At 41.7% G+C, this 16,281-nt stretch overlaps 1 protein-coding gene across 1 annotated transcript in view; it reads right to left on the bottom strand.

Moving 5' to 3' along the window:
- LOC126358228 (uncharacterized) overlaps positions 1 to 16,281 on the bottom strand; it is a 230,950-nt gene that overhangs the window by 112,897 nt on the left and 101,772 nt on the right. Inside the window, exon 2 of the mRNA XM_050007530.1 lies at positions 5,479 to 5,524. The gene's annotated coding sequence lies outside the window, so the exon portion shown is untranslated. The remainder of the gene's footprint in view (positions 1 to 5,478; positions 5,525 to 16,281) is intronic.

The raw sequence follows: 16,281 nt of genomic DNA, 5'->3' as shown, positions 1-16,281 counted from the left end.
TCGAACAGCATCAGTTATCGTCTCCAGACAGGCAAACCAGTGTACGGATTTCCAAAGTGGACTTCGGTTTTTGCAGAATCAGCCACTTCACAGAACTGCACGCACTTGCTTGCCGCCCGTACTGATGTTTGCCTTGTCACGAAAAGTGTCCGTATAGAGCACCTGTTATGTGAGTGAAGAACTTGCAGAGATGCTCCATCCACTGGTAGGTGTCTGTTTCCTGTGTGGGTTCTAATTTTCATGGAGTCGTGAATCCTCGGAGGTACTTTTGACTAAACCTGTAAAACGTGTCTTTCCCGTGCCCATGTAAAATCCTTTTTCTACTATGTGTAAGAAATATGTCCTGTACGATCACCAGCCCCCTCTTGTTATTTCCTCTATATTCTATAATGCTCCTAATAAGCATTTTTATCATCCACTACTATTAATCTTGAGGTATTAAATATCACTCCATTGCAACGACCTTTGTTTCAGAACTACACAGACAAGTCTCTGATAAGAGTTTGAAAACAACATAATAAGAGATTAAAAAATGGTTCAAATGGCTCTGAGCACTATGGGACTTAACATCTATGGTCATCAGTCCCCTAGAACTTAGAGCTACTTAAAGCTAACTAACCTAAGGACATAACACAACACCCAGTCATCACGAGGCAGAGAAAATCCCTGACCACACCGGGAATCGAACCCGGGAACATGGGCGTGGGAAACGAGAACGCTACCGCACGACCACGAGATGCGGGCAATAAGAGATTAATTTTAATCGCAGATAGTAAGCAAGTGAGTTAAACAATATGATTTTTAGTTGTAATATTTCTGAATTCTCTTATAATCTTCTGTTCTCCACTTATCTGAACATAAATTCAGGAAGTCTCCTCGTTCCCATCTGTTTGTGCGGGCTAATCTCAGCAACCGCTGTAGAGATTCAGATCCAGTTCTCACTAATACATACTCTAATTCACGAGGAAGGTTTTTTATGTAATTTATAAATATTTTGTACAAATTGTCCGGCTTATGATGAATTAAAGTTACGACTTGTAAACGATACCACTGACACCTATTGAACAGCGGCCAAAACTCGAAAAAGCAGCAGTGAGTTGACGCAGCAAAAAGCATGACCAGATTCGCATGTGGTGAGGTGGCCTAGTAATGGACGCCAACAAACTAGCAGTAATCAACAGAAACTAATAAAGCGCAATATGTATAGACGAGGTGCTTTACGCCCCAGGCGAAATACAACAGTTGTACTGGACTGCTTGCAAATTTTGTGCGCTATGTCATTAGACATCGCCCCCTTCCCCGTCCCCCCACCCCTCCCATGATGAACAATGTACATTGCCGCTGGTGGGTACGCTTGCGTGCCTCAGAGATACAGATAGCCAGCCGCACCCTAGGTGCAACAACAACGGAGGGGTATCTTAGAGAAAGCTTTTAACGATGTTGACTGTAATACTCTCTTTCAAATTCTGAAGGTGGCAGGGGTAAAATACAGGGAGCGAAAGGATACTTATAATTTGTACAGAAACCAGAGGCTGTTATAAGAGCCGAGAGGCACGAGAGGGAAGCAGTGGTTGAGAAGAGAGTGAGACAGGGTTGCAGCCTATCGCCGATATTATTCAATTTGTATATTGAAAAAGCAGTAGAAAAAACAACAGAAAAATTTCGAGAATGAATTAAAATCCAGGGAGAAGAAACAAAAACTATGAGGTTTGCCGATGACATTGTAATTCTCTCAGACACAGCAGACGACTTCGAAGAGCAGTCGAATGGAATGGTAGTGTCTTGACAGAAGGATATAAGAAGAACATAAACAAAAGCAAAACGAGGATAATGGAACGTAATAGAACTAAATGAGGTGATGAGGCAATTAGATTAGGAAATGAGACACGTAAAGTACTAGATGAATTTTCCTATTTGGGCAGCCAAGTAACTGATGATGGTAGAAGTAGAGAGCGTATAAAATGTGGACTGGCGACGGCAAGGAAAGCGTTTCTGAAGAAGAGCAATTTGTTAACACAGAGCATAGATTTATGTGTCAGGACGTCTTTCTTGAAAGTATTTTTTTGGGTTTGTAGCCGTTTATGGTAGTGAAATATGGACGATAACAGTTTAGACAAGAAGAGATTAGAAGATTTTAAGTGTGGTGCTGCAGAATACTGAAGATTAGATGTGTAGATCATGTAACTAATGAAAAGGTACTGAACAGAACTGGGGAGAGGGGGAATTCGTGGCACAACTTGACTAGAAGAAGGGATCGGTTGGTAGGACATGTTCTGAGGCATCAAGGGATCACTAATTGAGTATTGGAGGGAATCGTGGAGGGTAAAAATTATAGAGGGAGACACTAAGGAAGTAGATTGCAATAGTTACTCGGAGATGGCGACGCCTGCACAGGGTAGAGCAACATGGAAAGCTGCATCATACCAGCTTTGGAGTGGTGACCAAAACAAGAACAACAACGCATCATTAGAAACAAAGTTTCGACGTTAGGAGATTTTTTATGATTTTTGTGACAGAAGAACACTTCAAGTTAAAAGAATTCCATAAACACTGTGTTTTCAAAACTTCCTTCCTTATACTTTGACACAAGGATACGAATAAGTCGCAATGTCCTGAGATAGCAGAAACATGTTAAGCTTGTATTCAGAAGTTTTTCTGTAGTAACACTGTCACAAGGTCTCTCCAGGAGTACAAGAAAAGTCTTCTGACGAAGAAGCATAATTTTTAATTACGTGCAAAAGGTTAATTTTATTTGTATCCCAATCTATTTACCATTTATTGCGACGTCTGAAAGATGCAATGACAATAGATCTTCAGGTCATCTCCCCCCCCCCCCCCCCCAAAAAAGTGACAGAGTTCAATTGTGAGTTACACCCCAAAAGAAATAGAAGTTTTAATTTATTTAAATAAGGGGAGTTTACTTAATTCAAGAAGCTAAGAAGGCCGCTGAATGAACCTGGCCGATGAAGGCATATTCCGGCAAGCATAAAGGTCGGATATGGGGGTGGATGGAGGCCTGATTAAAAAAAAAAAACGCCAATAGCACAGATAAAGCTGACTCATCATAAGATCAACAGATGTCAGAAGCATTAAGACATCCTCCAATCGACGATGATGTACTTTAGGGCCTTATGGTCCTCATTGCTTGAACTGGCTGCAAAAGTTTCAGAAAAACTCCAGAGCGGAAAAAGGGTGAGTCCAAAACCTGTGAGTTTCAATTATTTATGCGTAGAGTAAAATGTAGCATGGGATGCAGCTTTACTTCATTTATGCACTGGTGTCCAAATTAAAGCAATAAACTGCTATTTCCTCGTCTTGTGTCTAATTCACGATATAATCATACAAACTGACAACAGATGTCGTTACGAACGTGTTCTGCACGGAAGATGGCACTCCCATCAACGGACAACCACGCCAGGAATGACATCAAGGCACCTATCAAGCGGGATAGTGTTTCCAACGCAGTCTGACATCCACAATCGCTGTGTACAGTCACAGACGCTGCAGTATGGTACAGAGATGACGCCTAACACTCTGTGCTGTGGAGTGCCATAGGAAGAACGGAAGTTGGCGAGTCGCAAACTGAGTGGCACGATGGCTTCATGTGAATCGTTCTGTTGTTTCTTGTATTTGGCGACAGTATATAAAGGACGAAACTGTATCCCAGAGACCAGGACAGGGCCGAAAATGTGCGACATCAGAAAGAGAGGACCGTTATTTGGCTGTAAGGACACGACGGTACCGCCTGATTCCTGCACTGCAATTAGCATCTGACCTCACAGCATCCCCTGAACGTGTTGCATCAAGGAAACGGTGTTCAGAAGGCTTGAGCAGAGTGGCCTTCATTGTTGCAGACCCACTGTTTATCTCTGGCGTTTCTTTCACAGAAGGGAACGTCTAGGGTGGAGCCGCCAACATGCCACCTGGAGAGTGATTTTCGACGGATTCGCATCTGCAAGGCACGTGGAACTCGATTTCAGGTACCGTGAGGAGCTCTTATAGTCTTATGCGTGGTTGTTAATAGATGCTGTGAGCTCAGATTTCCTACTGATGGAAGATTATGCTCGACCTCATAGAGCACGAGTAGTGGATGTGTTTTTGGAAATGGAATATATTGCACGCATGGCGTGGCCTGCTCGCTCTCACGATTTGAAGAATCCCATACAGCATGTCTGGGATTTACTATGGAGACGTATTGCATCACTTCAGCATCCGCAAACCAACCTTCAAGAGATGTGAGCAGCTCTGCAGGAGGAACTGGCGTCATTCACGGCATATCCCGTGGTCGTCAGGTCTTTATTGGTGCCAGAGGTGGTCACACCCCTTGCTGTGCACATGAACCAGTCAACAGAATGTGTGTCCAAATCCAGTAAGTTGGAAAAAAATTGAAGAAAATTTTTGTCTACCGTTATACATGTTGCAGTTGGTTACGTTCTGCATTCTTTACATTGTTTCTATATTACTATCATCTATTTATACTGTTTTGTGGCAAAATAAACACAACCTTGCATAATTTCCTTTTGTTGCTTTAATTTTGGACACCGGTGTATAAAGAAAGTTTTGCAGCAGCGCAGAAAATGACTTGTCTCTCAGTTTTCTGCATTCCTTTAGTGATACAGCCATGATTTGCATACAGTATTTACATTTGTTGATCAAATGTTACTTACATCATTATGTGCTTCCATTATTGCCATGAGATGTCACTCCAAATGACAATTATATATGAAACACGTAACAGTCATGCCTCCAGACATCTTTCCAGGAGTGTGCTGCTTACATAGCGTAAGTTATAAGAAATGATATGATTCACATATTTAACGTTGTTCTCTGAATTTTATTCGTGCTCCCAGACAACATCTATGCGCTAGATACGCTAGTCAAATCATTTGGCCAATGCTAACCGTGCGGAGCCGGGACGGGTCGTTAGTTTGAACTATAGATTGATATATCTTCTGAAGCTTTAGATTACAAAATAAACATAAACAATAACGTTAATGATAGAATATGAGTAGAAAATGTAAGCAGTGGTGCTACGTTCTGTCTTCATATTCGAACAGTTAGGTGTAACACCTCACTTCTCTCTCATTTGTATCACGTGTTGAAAAAATTGAGAGAACATGGTCGACCTCTTGTCAACCTGTTTAGTACATTAATGGCATTGAGCGGCATTAACTTTCCTATGTAGTTTCTCTGTGTTCATAAATCTAACAAGGCTAAATTTGATAGGTAAGTGGGTCAGATAAAGTTTGATTTTGATATTAGTGATGGTGGTAATGAGTTCCTAAGGGACGAAACTGATGACGTCATCAGTCCCTAGGTTTATACACTACTTAATCTAACTTAAACTATTTTACGCTAAGGACAACACACACCCGCAGTCTCGAACCGCCGACGGGAGGAGCCGCGCGAACCGTGGCAAGGCGCTCTAGACCGCGCGGCTATCATGCGCAGCTTTTGACATTAGAAGCTGGTACTTACTAAGTAGGGTAGTTCGGATGTTGGCAACGATTCATCAGGGAACAGCCTGTAACAAAGACGAGATGATAAGGTTAAAATATCATTTACGGGAAACACTTTTTTATAGGTCAACTTTGAGGGGTATTGTCAGCAACAGGATGAGGTTCTGTGTGCTGGGTCATGGATTGGAAATATTTGTAGAGTAGCTACATTTAGTAACACAAAACGCACTAGAGCAGCTGACCACTCGGTACATGTTACAAGATGGTAGAGATAATTTTTGATGTAATACGGGGAAATGGTGAAGCCAATAACACTTGCGAAGAAAATCGTTTGGAAGTAAGTATAACTACCACAGTTCCGAATAGCATAGAAAGGTTGGTCAGTATGTTATATGCTTCGGCAAGTTGACAAATTGTTTCAATGATTCAGCATTCAGTTGTTACAAAAATAGGAAAAAGAAGTTAGCATCTCAATTGAAATTTATCTGCATCTACATACACACTTCGGAGGCCACCTTAAGGTGCACGGAGGGGGGTAGAACGTAAGACTACTAGTTATTTCCTTTCCTGTTCCACTCACAAACAGGGCGAGGAAAGAACGACTGTCTTTGTGCCTCAGTACGATTCCTTGTTTCTCTAACTTAATATTAGTTGTCCTTACGGAAAGTGTACGTTGGCAGCAGTAGAATCTTTCTACAGTCAATTTCAAATGTCGGGTCTCTAAGTTTCCGCAGTAGTGCCTTCCGGAAAGAGAACTATCACTTCTCCAGTGACTCCCATTTGAGTTCACGAACATCTCCGTAATGTTTGAGTGCGTATCGAATACACGAGGAACAAACCTAGCAACACGTCTATGATCTAGTTCGATGTTTTTGTTTAATCCAAGCAGGTGTGGATCCCAAACACATAAACACGGGTCGCACTAGCGTTCTATACAACGTCTCTTCTATAGATGAGCCACATTTTCCCAAAATTCTCCCAATAAACCGAAGTCAGCTGTTCGCCTTCCTTACGACAAACCTAACATCCTCGTTCCATTCCATCACGCTTTGCAACGATACGCCCAGATATAAATCAACGACGTTACTGTGTCAAGCAGGACACTACTGATGCTGTATCCGAACACTGAGGGTTTGTTGCTTATGCCTATCAACATTAACTCACATTTTCACACCAACTAGAAGTATCTTGCTACAGCCAGTACACGACGATACTTTCCCATACATCACAGTGTCATCAGCAAACACCCAGAAATCACTGCTCATCATGTCCGTTAGATAATTTATGTGTACAGAGAACAAGAGCAGCCCTGTCGCACTTCACTGGGGCACTCCTGACGATACTCTTCTCTCTGATGAACGCTCGCCATCGAACACAGTATACTATACACGCAAACTAAGTTGATACTTGGCTCGGTGGCTGATGGGAGAGACTGTAAGTGGGAAATGTCTGTACGGTCGCTGCCACCAGCCACTGCACCGAGTGTCAACTTAGTTTGCGAGTATTTTACTGGGTTCTGTTACTTAAGAAGCGTTCGAGGCACTCAAATGTCTGGAAACCTGTTCCATATGCTCGTACCTTCGTTAACAGACTGCACTGGGACACTGAGTAAAATGCATTTCGGGAATCTAGAAATACGAAATCTGTTTGTTGCCCTTCATGCATTATTCGCAGTATATCATGTGAGAAAAAGGCAAGCTGAATTTCGCACGACCGTTGCTTTCTAAAACCATGCTGATTCATGGCATAAGCTATTCAGTCTCAAGAAAATTTATTATATTTGAACTCAGAATGTGTTCAAGAATTCTGCAGCAAACCGATGTTATGGTCGTAACGGACGTATAAATAAACAAAACAAAATACGTATAAATAAACAATATACTTGGTATTCCGACTTCTAGCTCGTACTTTTAACCTATGCGTATATATTGCAGCTAATATCATCAGCATATTTTACATTACCTTGGAGTATTTGTCGGTACTTATAACTTTTCCCTTCTCTACTTCCTAGCAATGCAAGAGTTCATGACATGCAAAAGTTCACCATGGCAGACCCTGGCAAGGATTTTTCGTAGATTTCTTTCTTCGATCACTTTTTGAGTAACTTCTCTTTATTTCCATCTTTCAGTTGCTTTCATTTTCTTGGTATCTTTTTGTCTCATGGTACACAACTCAATTTCGTTCACTGCTACGTTTTAAGAGCTTCTTTCTCATTTTATACCTGCATTTTAAAGTACTTCTTCGTCTTCACTAGTAGCTTTGTTTCAATGATCTTCCCTAATCTTTCATTTACTTCTACTCTCTTTCACTGTTTCGATGTTTGGCTCTTCGATATTGTCCTTTCAACCACTCGTCATAGCTTTCTCATTTGTGTGTGTTGCGGCGGGACGATAAAACTGAAGCATCCATCATACTTTCTTCGTGGCTTCTAACGTCATTAATAGCGAAACAATGTTTAGCAAAGTATACAAATACGTATTTCAGCTATAAAGAAAATAAGTACACATCTAACTGTACGTGAATTAAAGACACTTAATATTGGGGAAAGGAAAATTGGTACTGGTCTTTAAAGATTCGCTTTTCTCTAGTTCTGTGTTTTGAATCGATAAGTATACAACTCATGAAAATAACGCACCTGCAGTTTAATTTCCTCCTACGGCTTAATTGTTTTATAACCGGGCATTATGTGGAAGGAGCACTCAATGGAGTATAATGGTAGTTCATTACAAGGTGGGTGTGCCCTGTAAGCAGCTGGTAATGTGACACAGGCTGCCGAAATAACAAGTCTGCCATCTGCGGTCCTCGCGAAGCCGTTGTGCTCCGCCTCTGATTACACTCGCGGCCTCCCTAATGACAGGCCACGGGGTTGGTCCTCGCCCAGCAAGCAACACTGCACACGTTCATCTTTGCCGACGCGCTTCCATTGTTTTGTGTTCTAACTTCCTGTCGTCGTTTGTCCACTGATGTGCTATTACCGAACAGTGGACCTAACACTTGACGCTGGTTGGATGCACCACTATCCGACTCACGCTCTGTGAAAACGGAAGACTCCGCCTTGTTGTCGTGTTGGGTGTTAGGTTTAAGTTATCTTTCATTACTAACCGAAAATGCCCAAGAAGCAATGAAAGCTCTGTCCACAGTGCCATGATTAATGAAAAGCTACGAGCTGAACGAAGACAAAAACCTTTTTATTGTTTGGTTTCTCTTTAGTCGCTAAAACGATAACATCATATACACTTACCAGTTGTACTAAGAAGTTTTCGATAACATCGTTTACTGAGCTGCTACATCATTGAACGGCTGGTCAGGGAAAGTAGGGGTGGCTCCGACAAGAACCAAAATTATACATAGACCTTTTATTATGCTGTGAATATTTGATATTTAAAATTTTCAGTATAGACAGCACTATTCAGTATGGAAAGGCTTTCGATAGCATTTTCCTCAGCAGCCCTTACGTAAAACCCCCTCCCCCCGTCACCCACACCCACAAAAACTTGAGGGAAAGCAGTTTTTGATACAAGTGCTTCAGTAAGTAAAGTGTAGTATTACTTCTTTTGTAAACAGCTTTCAGATTCGAAACAAGTAAGTACAACGCATTTTTACAAATAATATAGTAAAATTGATTATTAATGAAGTATTACAAATAACAGAAGATCTTCTTAGTGGTAGCTGACTTTACACGACGCTTACAATCTCTTCCTTCGACCTTATCTGCTGCAAATTTTTAAGTTGTGCCATCAGTACGATACCATTAGCTGCCTTATTTTCGATTGACGCAACTTACAAACTATAGAGTCGTGTCTAACTCATAGTGGACCTAAGATAATTCTTTATTACTTTGAATTTCATCAAATTCCTTTCATATTAAGCTACCGAAACATACGTACAAAGTTAAGAAAAACCTCAAAGCCAAAATGAGGCGTGGAACATATCTGGAAAATTCATATCCGCGCACGAACCGTAAGAATCGTAACTCTGTCCAACCAAGACACAGTCCTTTTAGAATTTTGGCAGCTTGCAGAGCTCTCCTTCAGCGTGCGAGGATACAATCTTCAGACATCTCATCATAAATGTGGACCCTACTTTTTATAAACGTTTCCGTTCCTGTAACTGTAATCAGATTCCTGGGCCCTAAATCAGAAGAACGATCTGATATGCGGTCCATGATTTTGCAACGTGTCTCGATTTCTTGCAGAGACCTTTCGATAGATTTTAACAATGACCTTCTTAGTTCCTGGTGCAAAATCAGTATCTCCTATGCAGCCTCCTTGGTAGGCATTATTTTCTTCTTCTTCATAGTACTACTTTTTCCACAGGAGTGCATATCTCATCAAATGTGTCCATTGCAAATTCAATTACTACCTGAACAGGATAATATTTCTTGTCTTTCGAAAAGCGCAGTAGACTTATCGTCTCCCTAATATATAATCCGAAGTTGACTCCAACAATCTGTAAATGCTTTTGAGGGTGGTTGACTTCTTCTAAGACAATACTTCGTTAACACACACACACACACACACACACACACACACACACACACACACACACACACACACACACACAAATAATCAAATGCAGTCAACTGGATTTGAGGAGATCCTCTGGTTTCTACAGTTTCTGAAGAATCTGGCAGGTCCTCAAAGGCAGAGATAATTTGTTTTAAAGCACTGAAACACAGCCTTAAAGGCATCGTGGTGAGCACTCCATCGTGTTTCTGAAATTCCTAATTGTAACTCAAGCGCCTTTCAGAAAGATAGTGCATTTGTGACTATAAGATGAGTAAAATACGTACAAAGTTTCCAAGGTTTCAAAAAACTCACACATAACGTAACTGTTACAAAAGCGAGTGGCTTGCACAGGGTACAAACAATGACTTAGAATTAAGTTCGGAAAATTCTTGCTTCTATTGCTGAATGCACTCCAGCCATTGTGGAAGTACGGTTGAATCCTTGTGCCCAGCATTTTGTTACATCCTGACTGCTCAGTTCGGTAACCTGTAAATTATCTTCAGTCATATTAACGAATTTCTTCCCAGTTTACTGCAAATTATCTAGAAATTGTTCCTTTACTTTTACTTGTGTGTTTTGCGTATGAACGTAACGAACGATTTCACTGATTTTATCTACGTGCGATATGCAGAGAGTTTCAGAACAGGCAAAAGAAAATCCTCCCAGGTTACTTTTATCCGGAGCAAGTACTTATCTATTTGCAGTATATAATCAAAACATGTAGAACGAGTCTTGAAAGTGTGCTGTGTTCATGATCGTACTATCGCAGTTACATAGTTTAAGAAACAGCTGTTACCAGCTAGAGTACCTAATCTTGAAGGAATTTATAATTTAATAGACATACATTGTTACGTACATTATGCAAATCATAAAAATAGTTTAGTTACCGAGAATCTGTGTTTAGAATGCCCTAAAAATGTCAGGCATAGATAATCGACATCACTGCCTCGAGTACTGTGAGAGAATAATTTTTGTACAAATTATTTTAACGGTAAAATGTGGGCACGCATGCTAAAGGAACAGGCTCAATCTATAAATTATCTGGTCGTTTGTCGGCTCCGATAAATGTCAGGAATGAAACGACGAACAAAGTATGTTTGTAGTAGTCGTACCACAGAAGGTGGCAAGTTTTGTCACCCCCACGAAGATGGCACCCGGTGTAGACCGCACCACCAGCACGCGTTTTGGGCCGCCACTGGCAGTCCAGCACCTGCTGCGCCGTCTCGAAAAGGTAGTGAATTGTTCTAGTCTCATCTCGAGCCTGAATATGTGCCCACACAAAGGCGGAAACAAGTGTGTTCTTGTTGTGTGTGGGTGAAATACACCGAGGTGAAAAAGATAAGGGGACAGCGATGTGTACTTATGCGTACGAAAGCTATAAAAGGGCAGTGCATTGGCGACACTGCCATTTGTTCTCAGGCGATTCATGTGAAAATGTTTCTGACATGATTATGGCCGAGCGACGGCAATTAACAGACTTCGAAAGTGTAACGGTAGTTGGAGCTAGTCGTATGAGAGTTTCGATTGCGGAAATCTTTAGGGAATTCAATATTCCGAGATCCATAGCGTTAAGAGTATGTAGTGAAATATCACTTAAGCTGGACTGAACAATCGACACTATCTCAAACACGCTAAGTACTACAACTACTTTCTTGCTATCAGTGTGACAAAACGTTTTAAAACTTTCACAGGCTCTATTCGTAGTTTAGCGCTCATATACATAAGCACACGGTCGATGGTTGGTCTGTGACCGAAGGACATAGCTACCGTGCGTTGGTACGCTATTAGATGTAGGTCAATCTTAGGTTTACTGTTGTTACATTACTACGAATGAAACTCTGACAGTAAAGTCTAAAGTTTTGAAACCTTTCCAGTTTTTGGCATATCACTATACTGTTTAAGACGCTTCTGTTTTACTGCAAGTTTTAGGGATCTTCACTCCAAATATATTCATAGAAATCGGTTTAATCTCTGGTGTTAAGTTAATCTTCGATTTAAATGGATTTTAAGTTGGAGAGAAAGGAAGAAGAAGAACTCCGTCACCACGTTGAGAAGGGACATAAGAGAGGGAATGTTATCTGTCTGCTACACAGTGATGACACTTTAGGATCCGTGTGCGCTGATAATACGCAGCTGTAGTGTAAATTACACTTGACAGTAACAAGGTTCCTTGAAAGAACTTCATAGACTTTTTGTACGTTCAGACACACTCATTACGCTATTTATTTTACAGTTGACACACAGAACACGAGTATCCTCGCTGCCGTAGTGCTATAGCTGTTATATCATTGAAGTTGGCAACAGACATAAAGATAAGACAATAGTCACAAAGTGTAGCGACATATACCGTTTACAATTAGGCAGCCAAGCCTCACCTTAGCGTAGACAATCTATAGACGTGCCACTTTTCACTGCTGTCAAACTTTGCAATATAAAAGTTACAGTGTTCAAAAGGCAGAATTTAAGCTCATATTCACTCCATTCATGACAATTAATAATTGTCATGTTTCAACGTCAGCGACTTAACAAAAATAAATAAAAAATACCTTCATGGTTCAAGGGTGGGGTGTTTGGACCCCCTCGTCTCGTACCCCCTCCTCACTCCCCTCCCCGTCCTATCTACGCCCTTGATTCTGGGTGAAACGTAAGCGTCCCTGAATTCTCTTTTCCACTTAAAAAAGAGGAATTTTCTGCTGTTCCTCCTCAGACACAACAGCTAAGAAATTAAAACACGAAATCAGCCAGTGCATCAATTACACACATAATACTGACAGTTTCTCTTTCTCGTCCAGTCATATTCGCTTTGTCTAATAATCACCAATCGATGTAATGTTGACTATCACGAAACTTGGAATTCTGTTTGCCTCTGGCACTGTGAAGCGAAGGATTTCACAAGTTTATGTACGTAACTCCCTTTCTCGGTAAAGTTGCGTTGAGGTCGGGAGATGACCCCGGGCGGCGGTGGTATTGGCCAATCGTAGTACAGGAGAAGGTGCTGCTTCCCCACTTGGACATGGCAGATGGTGGTGGCTGGAACCGTTCGGTGAGCCTTTAATGAAACATCCCCGTTTACAATAGCCTTTCATTCATTTTAACACGGGGACGATAATGCAACAGACGGGAGGCTATTGCCCCTCAAGGAGGAGGGTAGCTGCCAGTTCGCCGGATGCTGATGCCAGAAATTTCTGTCTCAGAGGACGGTTCGCTTTAGCAACCATGGCGTTGGTTTCAGTAAAACAGTCGCCGAAATGTGCCTGGAGAGCCTTCTGGCAGCCTCACTAATTAGTGGCCGCCGCACAACACACCGGGATAGTGGGTGGGAAATTGGAAATTTGTGGCAAGTTCTATGGGACCAAACTGCCGAGGTCCTCGGTCCCTAGACTTAACACGCTACTTAATCTAACTTAAACTAACCTATGTTAAGGACAACGCACACACCCATGTCAAAGGGAGGACTCGAACCTCCTATGGGGACAGCCGCCCGAACCGTGGCAAGGCGCCCAAGACCGCACGGCTACACCGTGCGGCGATAGTGGGTGTTTAAACCGTAAAATCCAGCATGGCTTTTGAAGTAGAAGTCGTATACCCACCCTGGGCAATAATCAGCGACAAAGAGGGGCCCTCTGGAACCAGTGTCCAATAACAAAGAGATAGGGCAAGATTAGGTAGTCCCTATTCGTGCATGTGACACACCAGGGAGGTAGTCGCCGGCATATAAACCAACACGCGAAGACGACAGGTCATCTGCATACTGTCCCAAGCTCAGTCCTTTGTACTTTACCGGATGTTTCATCTAACACTGCAGTGAACTTAAGCTCAAAGTTAGCAGCGGACGGAGAGACTGGGTTCAGCAACACAGTCGTGTACATAGAACAGTGGCGAGCATCTGAGGATGAGGGTCTCATTCGGGGAAGCTGTAGTGTGTTTAAAAGTGTCTGCTCGCCAGTGCTTCTCCAATAGCAGCACCCACAACCCAGAAGAGACACGAGCTGTATCATCCGGGTATCGCCATTGGATGGTGATGATATTTATCCGGCTTTTTTGTTTTGCCAGCTCCAGCACTTCAGTAACGCTGGCTAGCTTCTTCAGGTTCGTCAGTTTCCCGAATAGGCACTCTTCCGTCCCGAACTCAACTCCCTGTGAAACAATGTTGGGGCTTCAGGCCGACACTCGCTTTCCTCTGCACGACTTTGTTTTGCTGAGAGTCGCAAAAGCAGTTCAGCACACCCGACAGAGTTGTGGTGCAACAGTAGCGCAATATCAAAACACAAAAAAGTTAATTGAACATGAAGTTGTCGTCTTACTTTAAAAATAGCAACACCAGATTCTCTTTTGCGCTTATCCACGTTACCACCCTTCCTCCAAAGCGTTCCTTACGATTTCGCAGATATAACCGTTGGTATGCTGTCTCTACACGTCCTTTGTAATATCTTTGGTATGTTATGGAACGGCTGATGGCTCAGTGCGATCTGTCAAAGCTGTATACATGTTTACGACCTAGCAGCGCACGAAGGGGTAGCCGTTGTGAGCGATGTTTGCCTCTGTACGGAAGGAACGCTTCAGCAGGTGAGCGTTTTGAAGTGACTGCACGACCTAGATAGCCAGATAATGGGAGCTTGACTCCCGTCACGCATTCGTGATTATTATTTTACTAGTATTTGTGGTCGCATGCTAAAATATTTATAACAACTGTCTTTACAATCGCTACCTCCGGTCATTAAGATGGACAACATAACAAAGAATAAACGTTATTCATCAATCGCATAAAGGACAGGCATATAAACGAAAAATATCGAATTTAAATAATTCAGATGGTTCAAATGGCTCTAAGCAGTATGGGACTTAACATCTGAGGTCATCAGTTCCCTAGACTTAGAACTACTTAAATGTAACCCACCTAAGGACATCACACACATCCATGCCCGAGGCAGGATTCGAACCTGCGACCGTAACAGCAAAGCGGTTCCGGACTGAAGCGCCTAGAACTGCTCGGCCACATCGGCCGGTTCGGATTTAAATAACTAAGCAAAAAGTACAGTGCATCACATTAGAACTTAGAAAACTTTCTCTATTCTCTGAATGGAATTCCTGGAGCAATTTACTTATGAACAATACGGAGTGGCTGTCGGAACTATGGTATTGGCTTGGGTAGTCTGCTGCTGCAAAGTGTTTCTCTTTTCTCCCAGTGCGGGTATACGTCTTGTGCTTCGGCAATGCTGGATGTTATAGTTTAAACACAGAGAAACCGTCATTCATTCCTCGAAATGTAATGAAAATTGATCAGTAATTAGGACAGTTGCTGCACAATACGTCATTGTGCAGAGATCACAGTACATGTTACTTTGTCGCATGATCCATTATGCTTTATAGATCGACGTAATGGTCAACGTTATGGTAAATCACTGAGCTCCCAGCGCAACATTGCTTGCATTTTTACAGTTAGGTCATGTTTAATACAGCATCATCCTCCTGTGAGTATTTGTTCCTTACGATGTATCCCGGTTTAATTAGTAGTTCCTCTAGACACTGCTGTTTCTTAAATAATTCATATGACCAGCTAGTGGATGATACAGGGCAACATTTTGCTATGACAAGTAATCAACATTTTAATGGTCCCTTCACAAAGCAGTTATTTGCGTAACACTGAGTGAATAAATTCGTATGTAGCTTCGACAGGTTTCTTCCCTCAAAAGCTCTTAATTACCGCTTGAAATGATTTAATTTTCGTATGGCAGGTAAGTTCATTAAATATTTCAGCATGTTGCTGTAGGAAATTAATCCATCAATAACTTTATCGGGTTGATAACGTACTGCCACGATTTAGTTAGAAATTGCTTCTAAACACCGCAATGGCCACTAATCTTCTCGCATTATTGCAATCTCCGACGCTGACAGAAATGAACAATACGATAACGTAAAATAAATTACGTACCAAAATACCATTTTTATACTAATTACACTACTGCAACTTTTAATTTTTTAACACCTTACTTACTACAGACAAATAAGTGAAAGATTTATGGTTAAATGTCGTTAAGCATTTAAATTATTATTCCAGCAATCACTGTGACTTACATTGGCAGCAATAACAACAGTATATACGATACTGGACTTACGGGTAAAAATGTTGAAATACTGCCCTCGTAGTCGGGACGAGTGGGTTCAGAATCTCCACGTAACATTACTGATTAACGTTTTCCTTTATTTCTCTAAATCATTTAATTATTTCTGGTTTAACAAAGTTTGCACGTTTTAGCAGCTCTTACGATAACATAGTGTCTCCAATTCTTTTCTCTACCTTTTACTATTCTTCC

Source organism: Schistocerca gregaria, chromosome 1, assembly GCF_023897955.1.
Source record: "Schistocerca gregaria isolate iqSchGreg1 chromosome 1, iqSchGreg1.2, whole genome shotgun sequence".
Lineage (NCBI taxonomy): Eukaryota > Metazoa > Arthropoda > Insecta > Orthoptera > Acrididae > Schistocerca > Schistocerca gregaria.
This window is presented reverse-complemented; position numbering and strand designations above follow the sequence as displayed.